Source organism: Phyllostomus hastatus, unplaced genomic scaffold (assembly GCF_019186645.2).
Source record: "Phyllostomus hastatus isolate PE091 unplaced genomic scaffold, TTU_PhHast_1.1 phas_contig_34, whole genome shotgun sequence".
NCBI classification, from domain to species: Eukaryota; Metazoa; Chordata; class Mammalia; order Chiroptera; family Phyllostomidae; genus Phyllostomus; species Phyllostomus hastatus.
Window position 1 is genome coordinate 53,710,259 of NW_025333857.1, and position 20,914 is coordinate 53,731,172.

Genomic DNA, 20,914 nt, shown 5'->3' on the forward strand with positions numbered 1-20,914 from the left:
TGCAGACCCACAAACTCCACAGTGTGCCAGCACTGGTCCCAGAGAGGTCTCGGGAGTACAGTCAGCAAGCTAATAGGGGGCAGCGTGGGTGTCCATGGCACATAGCTGTGAAGAGTCAGAGCCTGCCACCGGTCAGTTTTGGAAACTGTGCACAGACACCCTCGAGGTGCTCCTGCTTGAAGCTGAATAAGAATGTGTAGAGTTAGCTGCCTCCTGCACAAATTAAAACAGCAGCATTTGACTCTGTTCCAAAAACACAAATGCATGAGGAGCCTGAGGAATGTGAAATTTGCAAAAACTTGATTTGGAAGTGAACAATTTTGTAAAGAAACTGGCTGATACCAAACTACACTGTTTATTCATTTTTTGGATCTTTGGCAGCAAAAATGTGCACTGGACCGTGGTCACTAGATACACAGACGGAGAAGCATCCTGACAGAAGTTAATGCAATCGGTGTTTACTGCTTGAGATCTCCTTCTTCGTTCCTGGAGTAAATGCCCTGGTGAAATAGCAAATGTTCCCAGGACAGTCCCTTTTTCAGGTTATGGTTCTGTTCCCTACAGGCCGAGGGCAGCATAGCCCAGGACACCCCTGTGTGTGGGAATGTCCATGGGAGGCTCCTCCATGCTGGCCAGGTCCACAGGCTGCACATGACCCTGGTATGTACCCGGGGAAGGCCAGGGAGAAATTGCTATTCTGGTGACATGAGACACAAAGGCCTTTCAGATTTAGCGGGTCTCGAAGACATGCTACTTATGTGTGTGCAAGTGAACACCTTAATTATGGGGTCCAAAACGACCATTATTGTATCTCACGTTAATTTGACCACCTTGACCTTTGTTGAAAATTCTATTCTAATAACAACCTTCTTTTTCAGATCATTCAAGATTATCATTTGATTGGGAGAGCATTTCAGCTTCTTTTATTTTTTTCCACCAACTAAAACAAATTAGTTGCAGCAAAATGCTACTTGGGGATTTTTTTTAAGGTAGGGTTGGACTGCCCCCAGGCGGGAAGTGCGTGCAGACCAGGGAGCCCTTGAACACGCCGTGCACCTGCCTGGCAACGCAACAGGCAGGCAGGGCTGGGTGATTTATTACTCTTGCTTTTACCTTATATGTTAGAAAACAAAATGTTATTGACATTAAATTCTTTTGAAATTAAGATGATTTGGCTTAAGGCAATGTCGATGGGGCTTCCGGCATTGTGTTGGCCTGAAACAGCAGTTGTTTCAGACTACCGAAGAGCATGTTGGGAAGACACGACAGAGGGTGTGTGCCCTACATGACTAAGAAATGCTTTATGTAAAGAAATGTTTTATGTAAAGCATCAGTAATTGGCACACTGTGTCACGAGCTGAGAGACAGACAGCCAATGGAAAGAATAGAAAGTCATGTAAATATAAATAATTTAGAATATAATAAAGGTGTCACTTGCAATCTTTGAGGAGATTTGAATAACTAGTAAACATCAATAATAGAACAACAGGCTAATCATTGCACTAAAATAACTTCTAGATTGCTGAAATATTTTAATATACTTTTTAAAAAGCCAAGGAAGTGTTTTGGAAAGAACTTTGTAAGAAAATTGTGTCATGTAATTCAGAAACAGTACAGAGAAGTGACAGGTTTGACTGGGAAAAGGAACACTCAGAATCAAAATGAATAAAAAAGACAGAGAAAAAATATTTTTGTACTAGTTATAATATATGTAAAAGTTTCTTAAAATCCAGTAAGAGAAGGATAAAAAAATAGAGGAATGAGAATATCACAGAAAAGATACAGGGGTAAACAAAATAGGTTAATAATAATAATGAATAATAAATAATTACACAAAAATAAACTATGTTTTATATATTCACAACTGTAAATCTACACTAGCCCACTCTGAGCATTTACATACAGACACTCTGTCTGTATGTAAATGGTCAAAACTACTTTTTGGAGCACCTGTTGTATGGCAGGCCCTATTTAGGTGCTAGGGCAGGAACAGTAAGGGAAACAGAAATAGTCATTGCTCTCGTGTTAGCATATTCAGATTCACCATAATAGACATAAAACAATCAAATACCTAATGTGTCAGTGGGTGGTAAATGCCATGAAAAAACTAATAAAGCATAGTGAAGAAGGCTAATCTCTGATTAGCTGGCATGTGAAGACAGACCCAGGCGCAGTAAGGATGGGCCAGGCTACGGTCCAGGGGCAGGGAGGAGCACCGCAAGCAGAGATGGCAGAGGGGCCAGTGGCCCTGAGTCAGGCGTGTGCCTGGTGGCCCAGGACCAGCAAAGAGATCAGGGAAGCAGGAAGGGAGTGAGGCAAAGGAAGAATGTAAGAGATCAAATCAGAGAGGTAATTGGAGGCCAGAAAACATAGTGTGATGAGAGTTAGAAAGGAAATTCTTAAATTATGGATCCTGCGTCCGAGTTCTATAAGAAAGCAAGGAGCTCTACAGGTTCTGTACAATTTCGCAGCTAGTCTGAGGGGAAGGGAATCCCCGAAGGCAGTGACTACCAACAGATGAATGAAACCCGCTGAATATCTGAGGTCTATTGACAGGTATGAAAGGTGCATAGAGGCAGCTTGGTGCTAAGAAGGTGGAACTTGACATGCAAAATGATTCAGAAATAATTTACATAATATAGATACTTTAAAATGAAGGTTTATTTTTGAAAATATCAATGGATGTTCTCATTGCATAACCAAGCATAAAGAATAAATATTCTCTAGTTCACTTCAGTGTCTCTGTTTTTCTTTCAAAGAATATGCATATAGAGGCTTGCAATGGCTTGCTATCGAGAAAATGCATAATTTAAATTTTTCTCGTGGACTCAGAAATAATCCACATTATTTGACAACTTGACTTCTTCCAGTTTGCCTTACATTTACATTTTAATATGGTGTCAATGGACATAACTATCTTCTTTGAACATTTTATCTTTCCTTTACAGAGCAGTTACTCTGATCGGATGATAAAATGACAATTTAAAATGAAGTCTGTGATGGATATCAGGCCAACTGATTGAAATAAATTTAAAAAGAAATCTACCTCAAGATGAATGTGTAATAGAGTGAAATGATATACTCTTGCTGTTTCAGAAAAAGATGAATTACTATGAGTGCTGCCTAAACAAGACTTGAAACTTCAAAATATCGGCCTCTGGAGGAACATAGAGCTTACCCAAGGGGAGAAAACCCATGTTATATAGGTGTACTATGTAATTTTAACCATATACCACCTTGAGATGATTGTATATTTATTTGTTAATTCATAAAATACTATTGTGTGTATATTCTATGCTAGGAACTGTGCCTAGCACTAAGTTAACTCAGTCTAGTAGGGAAGAATGGTAAGTGAACTACCTGTATTATCAACATGATGAAAGAAGTGAGCCCACAGGGGTGGGGGGGCTTACTTTGAAAGCACAGAAGACTGGAGGACAGGGAAAATGCTTCTTGGAAAAAATACTGCTTGGGAGCTCTGAAAATTAGGATTTGAAGAACGTCTCAGTAGGAACATCCTTGAAAAGAAGTCAAAGGACCTAGCTTCCAGTAGGTACTCTGCCATTAACTAAACTTAGGGCTTGAAAGGTGATGGGAATTGTGCATGATGGGAAGAGGCGGGAAAAGCAAGGGTGCCGTGGAAGTCCAGAATGCTTGACAGAGCTGGGGAAACGACAGAGCACCTCCCCGAGTGCAGCTGTTGCCCTCTGAACAACGATTCCTGCGGAGCCTCTGATCCTGGAGTTTTTGAACCCAAAGAGGTATTGCTGGTGACTTTAGTATCTTTCCTGTGCATCCTCTATTGTCTGTGGACTTTTCTAACTCCTTCCTAACCATGCCTGAAGACAAAGTGTGATCTCATCCACTGATTTTTCAGTGGGTGGCCCCAGAAACTCCTAAGTAGAAATGCCGACCCCACCCGGAGAAGCCGGCAAACTGGCACCCATGTGTGCACTTCCACACAGGGGCACCGTGGGGCTCCGTCCTGGCTCTCCATGCTCCATCCAATGGGCTCTCCACTCCAGCGTGTGATTCATCCTTTCAGATCCAACAATTTAAACTTAGTTTGTGTTGCCAGAAGTAACATGGAGCAATTCTTCTATGTAGTTGTTAAGAAGCGAAATAGCAACTCAAGTTGTGTATCCTGTAATACTTTGATCTTACCTGTGAGCAAAAATATTCATAAAATGTCAGTCATTTGTGCCTTCAAGAGGTAAGCTTGCTGCTTTAATTCATCTTTCCATTTTACCATAGTTTTCACCCTCTAAAATAAGCCTTTTTTCTTACAGCACATCAAATAAGCCCTTTTTCTAATGAAAAATAATGCGATAACTGAATTCAACCTGGAATAAAATTAAAGTTGAAATTCAAAAGCCATAAGTGACCCTGAAAGAACTTTCAAAGCCCCAGAGGAAACTGTGTTTTCAGGAAGATTTAAGAGTCTTTGTCTGTTCTGGCCTCCCAGATGGTAGAGACATGCTCAGTGAATCCTGACCTCATTTGACATCCAAAAATGTCCTTTGGTCATCAACTTTGCCCTACTTTTCCTGAGAAATTAAGTCCTCAGAAACTCTGACTCAGGAACCCAAGGGGTTTGGAGGGTTGCAGTGTGAAGAGTGAATAAAAATGACAGGGAGTAGTATGCGCTCACTTCTAAAACTCTGTAAATCTTCTCTGTGAAAAATTTTAAAGGCAGGCTTTAAATTCTTGATCCAGGATTTAAAAGTTGATGAGAACAAAAAGAAATTCAGATATTCTTCTCAAATAGGAATAAAGTCAAAATATTAAAGATTTTGATTTTCTTTTAATGACTTTTAATTGTAAATCAAGTGATTTTTTTAATTTTTAAATTTTAAGTAATATTCTCCTATATACACACTTTAGAAAATAAAAACAGATATTAATTATTCATTGTCTTGCTATATAGGAACATTATAGTGTATTTTCCACAGTCCACACTTAGGACCATGATTATCAACTACATATAGTTTGGATTCATATAATTTTTACAATGTTTTAACAAACATGTTTCTCATGTTACAAAGTAGATTTTAGACCAAGACAGATTTTGGTCTTACATCAGACAAAAAAATTCCTGACATTAATCGTCATAGAACTGATCTGTTTAGTTCATGTTATGAGTCTGTTTCAAATTATCTAAAATAGACTTTTGTTCTCATTACACATTTGAATGTTCAAGAGGACTTGCATTCTGTTTTCTATCGTGCTATTATATAATTAATCAAACCTAGGGGAAGTACTGATAAGGAGCAGCGTAAGTTCAAGTCAAAAAACTTACTTTCAGGCCTCATGAAGCTATCTGTCTCATGGATGAAGATTCATATTTTTTAAATTTTACAAATAAATAATATCGATTTCTTAGAAAGAAAACTTACAGTTACTGATGAATTTGACCCAACTTTTGTGAAAGTATTAACCTGAGGGCTCTTCTCACTCCTCTGTCCCATTTTAGAAGCTGCAGCCCCTCATGTCCTGTATAATGCAAGAAAATAGACAGCTATTGGGCTTGAGAATCTTAGGAGATTTGTATTGACCTGAATGTTGGAATATTTCCAGATGGATCTGAACTCTCTGAACATCTGGGTACTAATATATCACCTGGAAACTTCCCTATTTATTCCTTGATAAACCAGATGGTATTCAAAGCTAGACAAGTCCTATGGTTAGAGAAAGAGGAAGGCAAAATATTCTGAGACAAATTACATAGCAGGTAACTAATGGTAGTACATAAGAAAACACTGGGTAATAGAAGACTCTAGTAATGCCTAATCTTGGAGGCCAGAAATAATTGTCCCAGGAAATTTAAGTTCAGTCCCTCTGATCTTTCTGTAGAGAACTTGCTATAGTACCTCTAATTTCAGTTAAAATTCTTGCAGAAAATTCCCTATGCAGTTTTTTTATTAGTATTTCCCTTTTCTTTCTTATAGTGACACACACAATAACTTCCCCACATCAATAACCAAGTAGTTCATAAGATGAAGCTAATTTACAAAACAAGAAGAGCGCAAGGAGCCTCCCTTCCTAACTCCAAGTTCAGTTACATCACACTGATATCTTAAAATCAGCCACAATAAATGTATTGTATCCATGGAAATCAACAAATGTTTGAGTCAGAACTTGCTCCTGCAGCCCTAGAGGGCTTGTGTGATCATATCACCACTGTAGAGCTCCGTGTTTGGCTACAGTGTGGGCATAATCTCATAAGCATGCACTTGGTGGCCTTGACCTTGACATAGATGTCCTTAACTGGCTCTCACTGGCAGTATGACCTAGAGCCTAGACACCACAGCATAAGCAGCTTGAAACAAAAAAAATGAAGGCCAGATTTCCCTTTTAGGAACATCCCAAAGTGACCCAAAGTATAAATCACAGTAAACCTTCTCCCTTCCTTAATTCAAAGGAGAAACCAGAAGACAACAATGAAGAATGAAGAAGAGGAGGAGGTGAAAAAGAAGGGAAAGAGAAAATAAGGAGAATGAAAAAAGGGCTTGTCAAAAATCCTGCTTTGCCCACAGTGTCCAAAATGCATGGCCTTTATTCACCCTTTATTCAGAGGCACTTTTACAGTGGATTTTATTTCTCCTTTCTCCTTCTTTATACCAGTGTTAAGTATCCTGCAACATGCCCTACGATTATAATACAGGAGTATTCTGGACCATGCCTTGCTTCTGCACCTCACAATGCAAGATTTCTGTTCCTTTGAGGACCCTAAACTCCATTAATGAGTCATAATAAAACATGTGTCTCCAAGGCTCAGTGGCACAAATAAGGGATTCTCAGATGCAAAAGAACCAGTCACAGGCAAAACAAAATTAGACAAAAGACATTGAACTTGAATCATTACTTTTGGAGAGGTTGTTTAGATCAGGCTCATTACAAAGCTGCCTTTCAGAAAATTAAAATTCTTTTTAAACTGCTAACATCACTCTTATTTTTAAGACCCTATAATGTAGTTGAGATCAGTTTAGTACTAAAATATTCACATCATTTTAAATATACTCCATTGAGACATTGTGAATACCAGATACACAGCTAAATGAGATGACAAAATTTCTCACCCAGCCAGTTCAGATTAGATGGTTTCATAAAATTACATTAATGGCGTAGCATGTGCTCTGCAGTTTCAAGATATATGATGATTTCTGTAAGACTACGTAGACTTTCAAGTACTGTTGGTGTCCCCATGAATCATAACAAAGAGAAGGTGAAGGTGAAACACAGGTACTATAATTTGCTATTTGTATCATATTTCAGGTGCATTTCTGCTTTGACGTTGTATTCAGACAAGCAACAATAAGTAATTCTCAGTTACCCTTGGTAATGTCACAGGAATTTTTCTAATAAAAAGCAGAAGCAGAAAACATGAAAGGTAAGTCACCAGTCAGGCAGGGTTTTGTTCCAGTTTATTCGCTGATATAATCCTATTGCTTAGACGTACGTAGGAGGTTAGGGACTAAATAAATATTTGTCGACTGAATGAATAAATGAATGAATGGAAATTTCGGATTAGTAACTTGACTCTTTTTCTTTGGGGTTTAGTGCAGATTAGGAGAACCCACCAGAACTGTATTTTCCTTTTTGTTTTCCATGGTAACTGTACACTCTGTATTTCTGCCACAGAGAAGTAAAGGAACTCGTTAGTCACAATTCATGATTTATAATTCTACATATTAACTGCATTTTCATAAAAACCTCTTTTTATCTAAACTAAGTTCATCATGTCAGAAAACCTTTCAGCAAAGAAACATAGCCAACAAAAACTATATTGAGGCCATTTATATTTGCAATCTTGCTCATTAAAAATTTTTAAATCTTACTTCCATCGCTTTGTTTTCTGTTCACAAAATAATGGCCAATCAAAACAAATAACAACAAAGCTGGTGTTCAGTTTGGAAGGGAACAGCTCATCCCTGTTTGCTAACCAAGCACCTGAACTCAACTCCCTCTGGGTTTTCAGCAACCTTGAGCAACTGTGGATTCACCTGGGCACAAAGCAACACTCATTTATTAAGGTTGTTTCTGAAAGACAATGAAAAAATACCATATCGATTTCGGGAAATCCATTAGGAAGTGTTCTATGCTTGAAACAAGTTAATGAATACTTTAGAAACATGCATATTTGAGGAGAATCAACTTAATTACCTGTCAGTCAAAGTTTTAATTGTACAGTTAATTAATGATAATTAGTTGATGAAGTACTTATAATTAACTGTGTGCACTTTCTATTATACACTACTACATCTAGAGATAATTTTTAAACTAAGCCTGCTTATAGGTGTCTATAAATGAAAGTGTATAAAATTGATTGCTCATGTGTATTTTCAGACAGATTAAAATATATAAAAATAAGCCTTTTATTTGAAAGTTAAATTGTGAACTTCCTTTTCTAAATCAAGAAATTAAGACTTTTTCTCACTTTTAAATAAGAATACATGATTTAGAAAATGCCTGAATTTCCAACCCTATGGTAGAAAAATTCATTGGTTTAGGTAATAATTTTTCTTAAAATCTCGTACATGAATTACTATACCGCTGTTTTCCTAATTTGGCTATGTGTCAGAAACCCCTGGGAAGCTTTAAAAAACCTATTTCTCAAGTTTTGTGCCTTGATTTACGTTTGGAGGTAGAGCTAAAGAATATGTTTTTCTTTTTTAATTTTTCCAGGTGATTCTGATGTGCAACCAAGTTTTGTAATCAAATATTTAAAAAAATAAAGTACTGGGTTGGCCAAAAATTCCATTACATTTTTTCCATACGATGCCTCTACTAGTGCTTAGTTTCTTTACCTTCATTGGAAACAATTTTGTTAGACTTTATTGTGACAGCTGTCATATCAGCATACATTTAAAAAAAAACTTACAAAATTGGTGAATTTTTATGCAGCCATTTTAATACTGAAGATGGAAGAAAATAAGTGACATTTTTAGCATATTATGTCTTATTATTTCAAGAAAGGTAAAAATGCAACTGAAATGCAAAAAAAGATTTGTGCAGTGTATGGAGAAGGTGCTGTGACTGATCGAACATGTCAAAAGTGGTTTGCAAAGTTTCTTGGTATTATTGACATGTTGGCCAAATAATTCTTTGCTGTGGGGCTGTCTTGTGCACTGGAAGATGTTTAGCAGCACCCCTGGGCTTCTACCCACCAAAAACCAGTACAATATCAAGAGATAGCTGACATACTCAAAATATCCAAATCAATACAGGTATTGGTAAAAATGCAAAATGTGTCTCTTATTTTATGGAAAAAAGCATTTTTGGACTTTTTGGCCAACCCAATATTTCCCACCATCATTCACTATCCTCCACTCTCATGCTTCCATATACCCCAAGAAAAAAATCTACATAAAAATTAAGCCAATTATCAATTTTTAAAAAGATTTTACTTATTTAATTTTAGAGAGGGGAATGGAGGAAGAAAGAGGAGAGAAACATCAATGTGTGATTGCCTCTTGAGTGCCCCCCACTGGAGACCTGGTCTGCAACCCAGGCATGGGCCCTGATTGGGAATTGAACTGGCGACCCTTTGGTTTGCAAGCTGGTACTTAATCCACTGAGCCACACCAGCCAGAGCTAATTATCAAATATAGAGAGTTTGAATTGGTTTGACTTAACATACAGTTCAGAAAGGACATTCAAAATTCACTCTAAAGGGCTCCAGGGGGAATCCAAAGGCAAGCTCTTTCATCATCCACAGCTACTGCATCCACGCATGGTAGCAGTTCAAAACCATGTGGATTCCAATCAGGGCACACATTCTAGAGAAAATGAGCAGCAAAAATTTTAAATGAGCCCAAAACAACAAGGCTGGATACTCTCAATTGTCAGATTTGATATGCAATCGATTGCTTTTCACACACCAGCAACAATTTTGCCCTAAGCTGTAAAAAGATTTAGGGTTTGACCAGTGAATAAGTCCCTTGAACCAAAATAGGATTCTAGCTGTAAAACCTAAAGAGAACCCAGAAGGTCATTTTGGTAGCCTGGGTTCCTCCCAGAAGTTCGAGTATGGGATAAGGGCTTTGAGTTTATGTAATTAATTTGGGAAGTAATCCCAGGAAACAGAAGCCAGGACTTAAGGAGTGAAATACGGATAGGAGAAAAGCCATTCGAGGAGTTGGTTGCTACTCTGGGCATTGGTGCTACATTCTGTGGGGATCTTCTAAGGAGCAATGTAGAATGTTCCTCGAAACTGCTCATTGGAAGGACAGAAGTGAGGGACATTTATGTGCCTGCTCTCATCTCCCATTGGTCAAGGGTTGTCCCATCAGGAGTTTATTCTCTGGCACTCGAGTTTGCTCATGTGTAAGTGCCACAAGTATCCCATGCCACAATGTCAGAGAAGACCTGGAGCACAAAACAAAAATCTGAAGCTATGCAGACAGGCAAAGGTGAGATGCCCTCAGATTACATATGTGTATGCAGCTGGTTGATGAAACAATGGATAGATGAAAAGCTGTGCCAGATAGCACTGGCTGGTGTGGCTCAGTGGATTGAGCACTGGCCTTTGAACAGAAAGGTCACTGGTTCTATTCCCAGTCAGGGCACAGCCCTGAGTAGCTGGCCAGGTCAACCAGTTGATATATCTCTTGTACATCAACACTTCTCTCCTCCTCTTCCTCCCTTCCTATCTCTCTAAAAATAAATAAATAAAATCTTTAAGAAAAAATGTGTACCAGATAGACCAAAGACAAGGCAGAAAAGTCATCCGATGCAGTTATGAATGTACCAGGAGGCTGATGTTCTACAGTGAGTCTGCAATTTAGAGGTATGAGGTATGAGGCCCCAAGGCCTAGTATTCTTAGTTGTGTATTGAAATGTTTTCAGAATTCTTCTAGTTACTGAAAATAGCACAAAGTTATGCTCTCTACATACTGTTACACTGGAATTCTCTGTACAATGTCAGCTCCCTTGTTCCATATACTGTCAATTTCTTATCCCCAACCAAGGCTTTTCCTTTCTGGTCTTATTAAGCATTGTTTTGTATTGCACCTATGACCAATGGGAAGCTAATTAATCCCCAAATCTATCTGTTTACATTTAGCAAATGAACCAGATATGGAAAGTAGAGTAGGGGTAGCAGGCACCTACATGATGATTGTGGATAGAAGTCTCCTCTATGACTAGTATTACCTCACTATCAAACAATAAGAGACAATAAGAGTACTGCTGGTGCTCTTACACTAGGTTTCTTGACTTTCTAGGGCATACAAGTAAAGTAGTAGGGTGCTGATTTTATTCTGGAGATTCATGGTCAACAACACTTGTGGAAAAACCTACCATAAGATATTTTCCTGACTTGTTATTATCTCCTGTATCTCTGGAAGATCAGCCTTGCTCCTCTTCATCCCTGCTGCCAACCATGTCTCAGAGATGAACCTACTTTGCTTGACTTATTTACCATCATCACTACTATGCAGTTTGGAAGTCAAGTTCCCATGCATTCCCAAGAACTGCATTCCCTGAGAATTAACCTTCATTTCTAATTCCGTGGTTGGACATTGTCTCTGATGGAAGACCACTTTTCTGTGCTCATTGACTCTATGTTTGACCTGTGTCTCTATTACCTCTGTGTTAGTCCTCTTGCCTTTAGCTTGGTTGTCTCTTTGTTTCCAACAGGGCATGAGACTAGCATCTGGAAACACATTGCTTGATCCTTTGCTGGGAGATTTGTTGTTACAGGAAATTGTGCCTTTGCGTATTTCTGTGTGTGAAGGGATTCATATTTCATAGAAACAGAATGATTAGATTCACTTTTACTTTTGAGGTATCACATATCACTGTGCAGGAATTCATCAAATTGAGTCTGATCTAAAATAATAAAAAAGCAGAAAGGGGTTATTCATTCCATCACCCTTCTTTTTGCTGTTCTCATGGATCTCTAATTCCATGCTTTAGTCATATTAATTATGGCTCTATTTCTGCAGCAATAAGCAGAAAAAGATATTAAGATGAGCTTTAAAAAGGAGAATATTTTCATTAATATCACTGAACTACGGGAGTATTTGACTTCAGATATGGTTTTACCAAGTGTTCAATCAGAAGCAAATACACATTTCTATCTCTATTTCTTGGTTTTGATTCCACAATGTTAGATTCATTTTCTACAGCCCCCCACTCCCACAGAGTGGTTTTAAGATGACTGCAGTAGTTCCCATCCCTGCACACTCTCATGCAATGGATGAAAAAGAGTATTTCTGAGGATTAAGTAAAAATTTTATTGAGCATCAGTCCCCCAATATCTGTGAATGTGACCTTAATTAGAAATAGAATCATTGCAGATGTTACTAGTTCAGATGAGGTCAGATGGGAGTAGGGTGGGCTCCTAATCCAATGGTGTCCTTACAAAAGAAGATAAATGTGGAGATCAGCACACAGGAAGAACACCATGTGAAAGTGAAGGCAAAGATCAGGTGATGAAGCAGAACCCAAGAAGCACCAAAGATGGCCAGTAATCTACCAGAAGCTGGGAGAGAGGCATGAAACAGATTCCCCTTCACAGCTTCCAGAAGAATCTGAACTAGCCCTGGTGACACCTTGATCTTGGAACTGTAAGACTGTGAGACATTCACTTTCTGTGTTAAAGTCTCCCAGATTGAGCTACTTTGTTACGGCCGTGCCAGGAAACCAATACATGGGCCAGTCACCATGTTCAGGTGAAAGCAGTCACCTGGCCGGCTTGAGTCACAGGCAGGCCCACCACCCCAGATGTGGAATGGGAGCACTGGGACAGAATGAGGAAAGGGGTGATTTTGGGGGCTAAGTTAGTATTGTCCTCTTCCAGTCCTTCAACTACACTTGATATTTTCTCATCTGCACAAGGCCAGGTGTTTCTCAGACCCCTAGAAACAGTAGAAATGTTCATGATTTCCTTCCCAGGTTGAAGGTGTAAATGGAAACAATGATAACATAAGATCCCTGGTAAATACAATGATATCTCAGTAATCAGAGCAGTTGATCAAAATGTTCTATTTCTGTCCATAATGTGTTGAGAGCGATTTTACTCTAGTAATATATCAAAGTAGTAGGATGAATATATATATATATAGTAATTCTACAAAAATCTAAACTTTGGAATGGCATGTAAAAATACAAAAAAAAGTTATTTTCAGTTTGAGGCAAATTCTGTGCAATACTAACATGTGAGAAGCATGAAATTGTGTTTTAAGGAGAGTTGAAGTCATGCTGGTATCAATGTATATGTTGAGATAATAAAGGTTGAGCTATTAGTATATATATTCATGAAATGGGCTATTAACATCCTGTTTGTTTTATACTTAACTCTGTAGGGTCTACTAATTTACAATTAAATTAAAAAATCCACTAGGACTAATGAGCTAATAATTGCAAAGAACTCTGAGCATGGAAAAAAGGCATCAAGGGAAGACAAACTTCTATTTGTGAAAATCGAAACATCTGAGACTTTAATTACATCCCTTGCTAGAACTGACTTGTAATCAGTTATGGGGACTAGCTCATTAATGCTCTACTATGGTATTCCTAAACAACATATTGAAAGTCTTTTAACTTACCAAATTTGAATATACTTGAGAGCAAGAATTTTCAGTAATTCTGTCTTAATACATCAGGTTCTCTTTTTTTTTCATTGAAATTCAAAAGATTCTAATTAGTCCTACAGTATAATACGCCTCCGCATTGTCAGAATACATGCATTCACTTGTTTATTTTTATTAAATGTATTGGGGTGACATTGTACCCCAATAAAATTATACTGGTTTCAAGTATACATTTCTATGATACATGACATCCATATTGCATTGTGCACCCATTACCTAAAGTCAAATCAGCTTCTGTCACCATGTCTTTGACCCCCTTTACTCTTTCCTACTCTCTTACCCTCCTCTCTGGTAATCTTCATACTGTTGGCTGTGTCTATGAGTTCTTTCGTTTCCCTTGTTTATTTGCTGCTTTTGATTTTATATCCCACAAATGAGTGAAATCATGTTAACTTTTTCTGACTGACTTATTTTGCTTAGCGTGATATTCTCAAGGTCCATCCATATTGTTGCAAATGGCAGTATTTCATCTTTTCTTATGGCTGAATAGTACTCAATTGTATACACATACCACATCTTCTTTAGCCAATCTATCAAAAGGCACTTTGGTTGTTTCCATGTTTTGGCCATGGTGAATAATGCTGTAAAAAACACAGGGGTGCATATGTCTTTGTGAATGAATGTTTTAAAAAATTTGGGGGTAGATACCCAGAAAAGGGGTACTGGGTCATATGGTAAATTTATTCTTAATATTCTGAGGAAACTCCATACTGATTGTACCAGTTTATACTCCTACTAGCAGTGCGTGAGGGCTCCTTTTTATCTACAATCTCTCCAACACTTGTTATTACTTGTTTTTGAACATAGCCATTTTAACAGGTGCCAGGTAATATCTCATTGTGGTCTTGATTTACATTTCCCTAATAGCTAGCACAGTTGGGCATGTTCTTCATAGATGTGTTGGCCATTTGTATGTCTTCTTGGGAGAAGTGTCTGTTCAGGTCCTCTGCCCATTTCTTAATTGGATTGTTTGTTTGGTGTTTACTTGTATGAATTCTTTGGATATTAACCCCTTGTAAAAGCTGCTATTTGCAAATATCTTCTCTGTCCAGTTGGTTACCTTTTTATTTTGTTGGTGTTTTCTTTTTCTATGCAGAAGCCTTTTAGTTATTTGATGTAGTTGAATTCATTTATTTTTGGCTTTACTTCCCTTGCCTTTGGGGTCAAATTCATAAAATCCTCTCTAACACCAAGGTCCATAAGTTTAGTATCTATGTTTTCTTTCATGTAATTTATTGTTTCAGATCTTTTTTTGTTTGCCTGTTTCAGGTCTTATATTTAGGTCTTTGATCCATTTTGAGTTAATTTTTATATAGGGGGGGCCAACAGCAGTCTAGTTTCATTCTTCTGCATGTGGCTTTCCAATTTTCCAAGCACCATATATTGAATAGGCTTTCTTTTCTCCATTGCATGTTTTTGGCACCTTTGTCAAAAATTAGTTGCCCATATATGAAGAAGGACTCAAAAAACTCAAAATTTATTTATAAAAATTGTATATTCTTATATGTTTAAACCTCAGTGCCCTTCAAAGCACTCTCCATTTGATGCAATACACCTAGTGAGATGTTTTTTCCATTGCCCAAAAACAGTTTTTGAACTCACTGATTTTGATGCCTTTTGTGTTTCTGCCATGTTTGTTTCACATCTGCCACCTCAACAAAATATTTCCCTTTGAGGATTTTTTTTCATCCTGGAAAACAAAAATAAATTTGTTTGAGGCAAGATTGAGTGAATAGGGAAGGTGGGGCATGGAGATCATGCTGGCTTTTGTCAAAACTGCTGAACAAGACTTCTGGTCAAGATGGAGGCATGAGTAAACATGCTTTGCCTCCCTGCAAAACTACAGCAAAAATTACAACTAGACTAAAAAACAAATATGACTAAAATTTGTCAGAAAATTGAGCTCTGTGGAAGTTTGACAACTAAGGACTTAAAGAAGCCACATCCATCTCAACAGGTAGGAGGGGTAGAGGCACGGGGAGAGGCATAGACATGGGGAAAGGTGGAGAGGTACAGAGGCGTGGAGAGGGGGTGGAACAGGCAGTCCCACATTCACATGTGGTGGATAAAAATCAGGAGGGATACCTTGTGAGCTATCAATCCCAGTTCCAGACCAAATACCCAGCCCAGAATTCTACCACCAGGAAGATAAGTCCCAATAACTTTTGGCTGTAAAAACCAGTGGGTGTTGGGGCAGCAGAAGAAACTGCAGGATTCTCAGGAGACTTCTCCTAAAGGACCTGCAAAAGTCTCAGGACATTCACAGATGCACCCACTCTGGAATTCAGCACCAGGGTCACGGCTGGAAGGGCACCAGTGGCAAACAGGGAGAAAGTGAGATGCCTGGCAACAGGGCATCTGCTGGAAGACAGTTTCCTCCCAGGCAAATCTCCAGAGGCCAGGCAGCAGCATCGTCCCCTCTCTGAGCATCCCTCACACAGAGCCACAAAATGGTGAAATGGGTTGCTCCACCATGATGATTACCTAAGGCTCTGTCACACACAATTTACAGGTGATTTTTCTACATTAGGCCACACTACTAAGTCAGGGAGTCAAAGCAGGTCTACCTAATACACAGAAGCAAACACAAGGAGGCTGCCAATTGAGAAGACAAAGTAATGTGGCCCAAATGATAGAACAGAACAAAACTCCAGAAAAAGAATGAAACAAAATGGAGATAAGCAACCTATCAGATGCAGAGTTCAAAACACTGGTTATCCATATTCTCAAAGAACTCATTGGGTACTGCAATAGCATAAAAAGACCCAGGCAGAAATGAAGGTTGCATTAAGTGAAATAAACAGAAATCTTCAGGGAACCAACAGTGGAGAGGATGAAGCCAAGAATCAAATCAATGATTTGGAACATAAGGAAGAAAAAAGCATTCAAGCAGAACAGTAAGAAGAAAAAGAATTTAAAAAATGAGGATAGTCTGTTACAACTCCAAATGTACCAACATCTGAATCATAAGCGTGCCAGAAAGAGAAAAGGAAGAGAAAGAAATTAAAAACTTATTTGAAAAAATAATGAAAGAAAACTTCCCTAATTTGGTGAAGGAAATAGAAGTACAAGTCCAGGAAGCACAGAGAATCCCAAATAAGCTGGACCTACAGAGGACCACGCCAAGACACATCATAATTAAAATGCTACAGGCTAAAGGTAAAGATAGAATCTTAAAAGCAGCAAAGAAAAACAGAGAGCTACCTACAAAGGAGTTCCCATAAGACTGTCAGGTGATTTCTCAAAAGAAACTTTGCAGGGTAGAAGGGACTGGCAAGAAGTATTCAAAGTGATGAAAAGCAAGGACCTACAACCTGCTTTACTCCATCCAGCAAAGCCATGATTTAGAATCAAAAGGTAGATAAAGCACTTCCCAGACAAGGTAAAGCTAAAGGAGTTCATCATCACTAAGCCATTATCATGAAGTGTTAAAGGGAACTCTATAAGAAAAAGATCAAAACTATGAACATTAAAATGGCAATAAGTTTACAAGTACCAACAACTGAATTTAAAAAAACAAACTAAGCAAACAAGAAGGACAGGAACAGAACCACACATATGGAGATCATTTGGAGGGTTATCAACTGGGAGGCAGAAAAAGGAGAATGGAGGATAATGTACAGGGATTAAGAAGTACAAATTGTTAGGTACAAAATTGACAGAGGGATGCAAAGAACAATATAGGAAATGGAGTAGCAAAAGAACTTATATGCATGACCCATTTAAGGGGAGGGATGGCTGGAGGGAATGGGGATAGCAGGTGGAAGGGAGCATATGTGGGAAATTGGGGCAACTGTAAAAACGTAATCAATAAAATATTTTTTTAATTGAATACTCAGCATGGTGTGGGCGGGTGCACTTGTAAACCTCCTATCATAAAAAGGGCAAACGTGTTGAAAGAGTCTTAAAAAAAATTCACTGAGGCCAAACTCTGCCTCTCACAACAATGCCAGTGAGCACACTGACACAGATGGGTTCATAGAACACTCACCTAGCAGGGGAAGCCTGTATTACAAGGGGCCTGACTTCCAGAAGATAACTCTGGGTTTTGGGGCAGGGGGGGGCCTCAAACTGTGGGTTTTCCTATGGGCTCTTAGTTGTGTTCCACTGGCTCCTCAGTTTTTAAATTAGGGTAGTGGTTGTATGCATGTGTGAGGGATGTTATTTCTAGAATGGGGGAAAGAAACATGAAAGAGTTTCTTCAGGTCTCTTGTGGAGATAGTTATGGAAGTAGGCTCAATGAAATGAAAGCTCAGATATTGGTTTTCAGGGCTAGAACCTTGAGATCGCCCAAAGAATCATTGAAAGAAAAATCATCTTTCACTCCAGCACATACATTTTGATCCATTTTTATAAAAGTTTGAATGCAATGTTTGTTCATAGCTAATATTTTTGTTGCAATATTAATTGGTTAACTAAGTTAATTAATAATCTTTGAATGGTGGGAATTTAAATAAATTTATTTTCATATCTATTCACCTACATATTCTAACATAATAATCATGATCCTTATATAGATTTTTAAAATACAGTACAACACCCTGAAAAATCATTCTTAGTGAGTTATCTGGAAATTAGTTCATTGGGAAGCTATTAAAATTTCATAAATTTCATATCATGCATTTGAATCTATGTGTAGAGTCAAGATCTGTGATCAGCTGTGATGAACAGTGAAAATTAAGATGCTTATTTTTCTCATACTCCAGGGAGTTTTCAGGTAGGAAGTTCAGGGTTGGTATCTTGGTCCCACACTCATAATACTCAGGTTGCTGCTGTCTTTCTGTCATCCTATCATGTATTCAAGGTCATATGGACCTAAGGAGAGGCAAGTCCCAGAATCATGCCCTCTTTCCAGTGAGGGGGAAAAAAAGACAGAATCTGTCAGCTAAGTTTGTACATTAACGGAGTTTTATTTTTTTCTTTCCTTCTTTTTCAAAATCCCAACCCAATGACTTCTGGTTGTATCTCAATGTTTGGAACTAAGTCACATGGCCATGCCAATCAGTAAGCAAGCCTGGGGGATGCATGCAGTCTTTTGCTGGGAGCAGAGCTTCCTCCAACAGAACGGAGTGTGAAATTCATCATTTTATGTATCACTAAAAAAAGGAGGAAAAAATCTCCTGCCAATGAGCTATGGAATGATTTTCTTTCCACTTAGAATATTTATTTGATAATCATTGAAGGGATACTTTCAGATTTTATTTTACATTTAGAATTTTATCATATATCATGCTGTTCTGTGCCCAGGACATTGCACATATGTGAATTTTTATTTCAATGCTAAATTGTAACAATCTTCTTGAAAACATTGTAAAAAGAAATTAAATTCAGCATGAGGACAACTACACATAATTTAGTTGATGTGACAACAGTGAATGACACTGACCAACTTGACACAAGATCAGGCAATGACAATTATGTCACGATGCCTCTTGGCCAATGGCGATGGCAAGGCACCAACAATGCCAAGAGCATGGAACATACAAGAACAAGCTTATCCTGGAGCAAGTCAGAATGGTACCCATGAATCAATGGCACTGCTTTTGCATAGTCAGTGGTGTCTGCAACATTGCTTAAATTTGTATAGCAGTACTTTATATTTAACCCAAATTCTTTTTTTTTCTTTTTTTCCTTTTTATTGAATGTATTGGGATGACACTGGTTAACAAAATTATATGGATTTCAGGTGCACAATCCTACAATTCAGCATCTGTACACTGTGTTGTGTGTTCACCACCCCAAAAGAAATCTCCTTCCATCACCATTTATTTCCCCTGTACCCGCCACTACCTCTCCCCACCCTGGCAACCACCACACTGTTGTCCATGTCCATGAGTTTTTTTCTCTTTTTTGTTCAACACCTCCAGGCCTCCCAGACCTGACAGCTGTTGGCTAGCTTTATGGTCTGCCTCTATTTCACTTGTTAGTTTGTTTTGTTAATTAGATTCCATGTGTGAGTGACATCGTATGATACCAGTCTTTCTCTGACTGGCTTATTTCACTAGTATAATACTCTCCAGGACCATCCATGCAGTTGCAAAGGGTAAAATGTCCTTCTATTTTACAACTGAATTGTATTGCATTGTGTAAATGTACCTCAGCTTTTATATACACTCATCTATTGAAGGATATTTGGGCTGCTTCCAAACCTTAGCTATTGTAAATAATGCAGTAATGAACATAGGGGTGCATATATATTCTTTCAAATTAGTGTTTCAGGTTTCTTCAGATAGATTCCCAGAAGTGGTATCACTGAATCATAAGGCAGTTCCATGTTTAATATTTTCAGGTAACTTCACACTGCTCTCCACAGTGGCTGCACCAGTCTGCATTCCCACCAGCAGTGCATAAGGTTCCCTTTTCTCCATGTCCTCGCCAACGCTTGTTTGTTGATTTATTGATGATAGCCATTCTGACTAGTGTGAGGTGATATCTCATTGTAGTTTTAAAATTTACATTTCTCAGATGACAAGTGATGTTGAACATTTTTTATACGTCATATTCTTTTTAAGAGGGAGGTGATAATATTCTGCTCTAACTATGTAAGAGTTAAATATAACTACTTTCAAAAGGCAAAAAATCCAGAAACTCAATAAAGCATTTTAGGTTTCATAAGCAGCACTGAGGGAGAAAAGCATGGTGGGTCCTAGGGAACGAAAAGAAGGCTAAACCAGAGGGCAGAGTAGAAGGAGACAGTTGTTCAATGCAACCTCGAAAGAGAGAAAGGCACTGGGAGTACAGTGCATCCAGGCATTGAGATTGCATCCATGGACATTCCAGGGGCACATAATTTAGCTGAGTGTGGGGTGCAAGGAAGCTGATATGATGATAACTAGCTTGATCTTCATCTGTGATCCTGAATTCTCCTTATCAATGTAATTAAGGTCACATAATCTATCATCTACCAGAGTATCCACCATACAGTAGTGCTCAAAATTATTTATTACATTGAATTAGAAAATTTTAAATTTTTATTGGGATAAGGAGTTGAGAAATACTCCCAGAATATTCATAAACATTCTTTCTCAGCTGAGTAGATTAAGTAGAAGTTCTCCCTCAGAGATTTTTATTTCTTCAGTTGGGGGCAATACTCCAGTTCTTCTTTGGTTCTGGAGCCTCGGTGGGAACCAGTAGGTGGAAATCAGACATGTCTGTCAAAACTAAAGAAGCTGACTTAGATTTTACGTGCTGAAAGGATATTGTACTTGTCCGTCTTCTTAGTAGACAAGCATGTGATATAATCAGTAAAACTGGATTTTGAATTTATACTAGATGTCATTCCATCACATCTGTTATGCACCTGTTCCCTGCAGCTC

General features: G+C 38.2%; 1 pseudogene; it reads right to left on the reverse strand.

Annotated features, from left to right (window-relative positions):
• Nucleotides 1-202: 202 nt before the first annotated feature.
• LOC123819606 overlaps nucleotides 203-20,914 on the reverse strand; it is a 55,602-nt pseudogene continuing 34,890 nt past the window's right edge.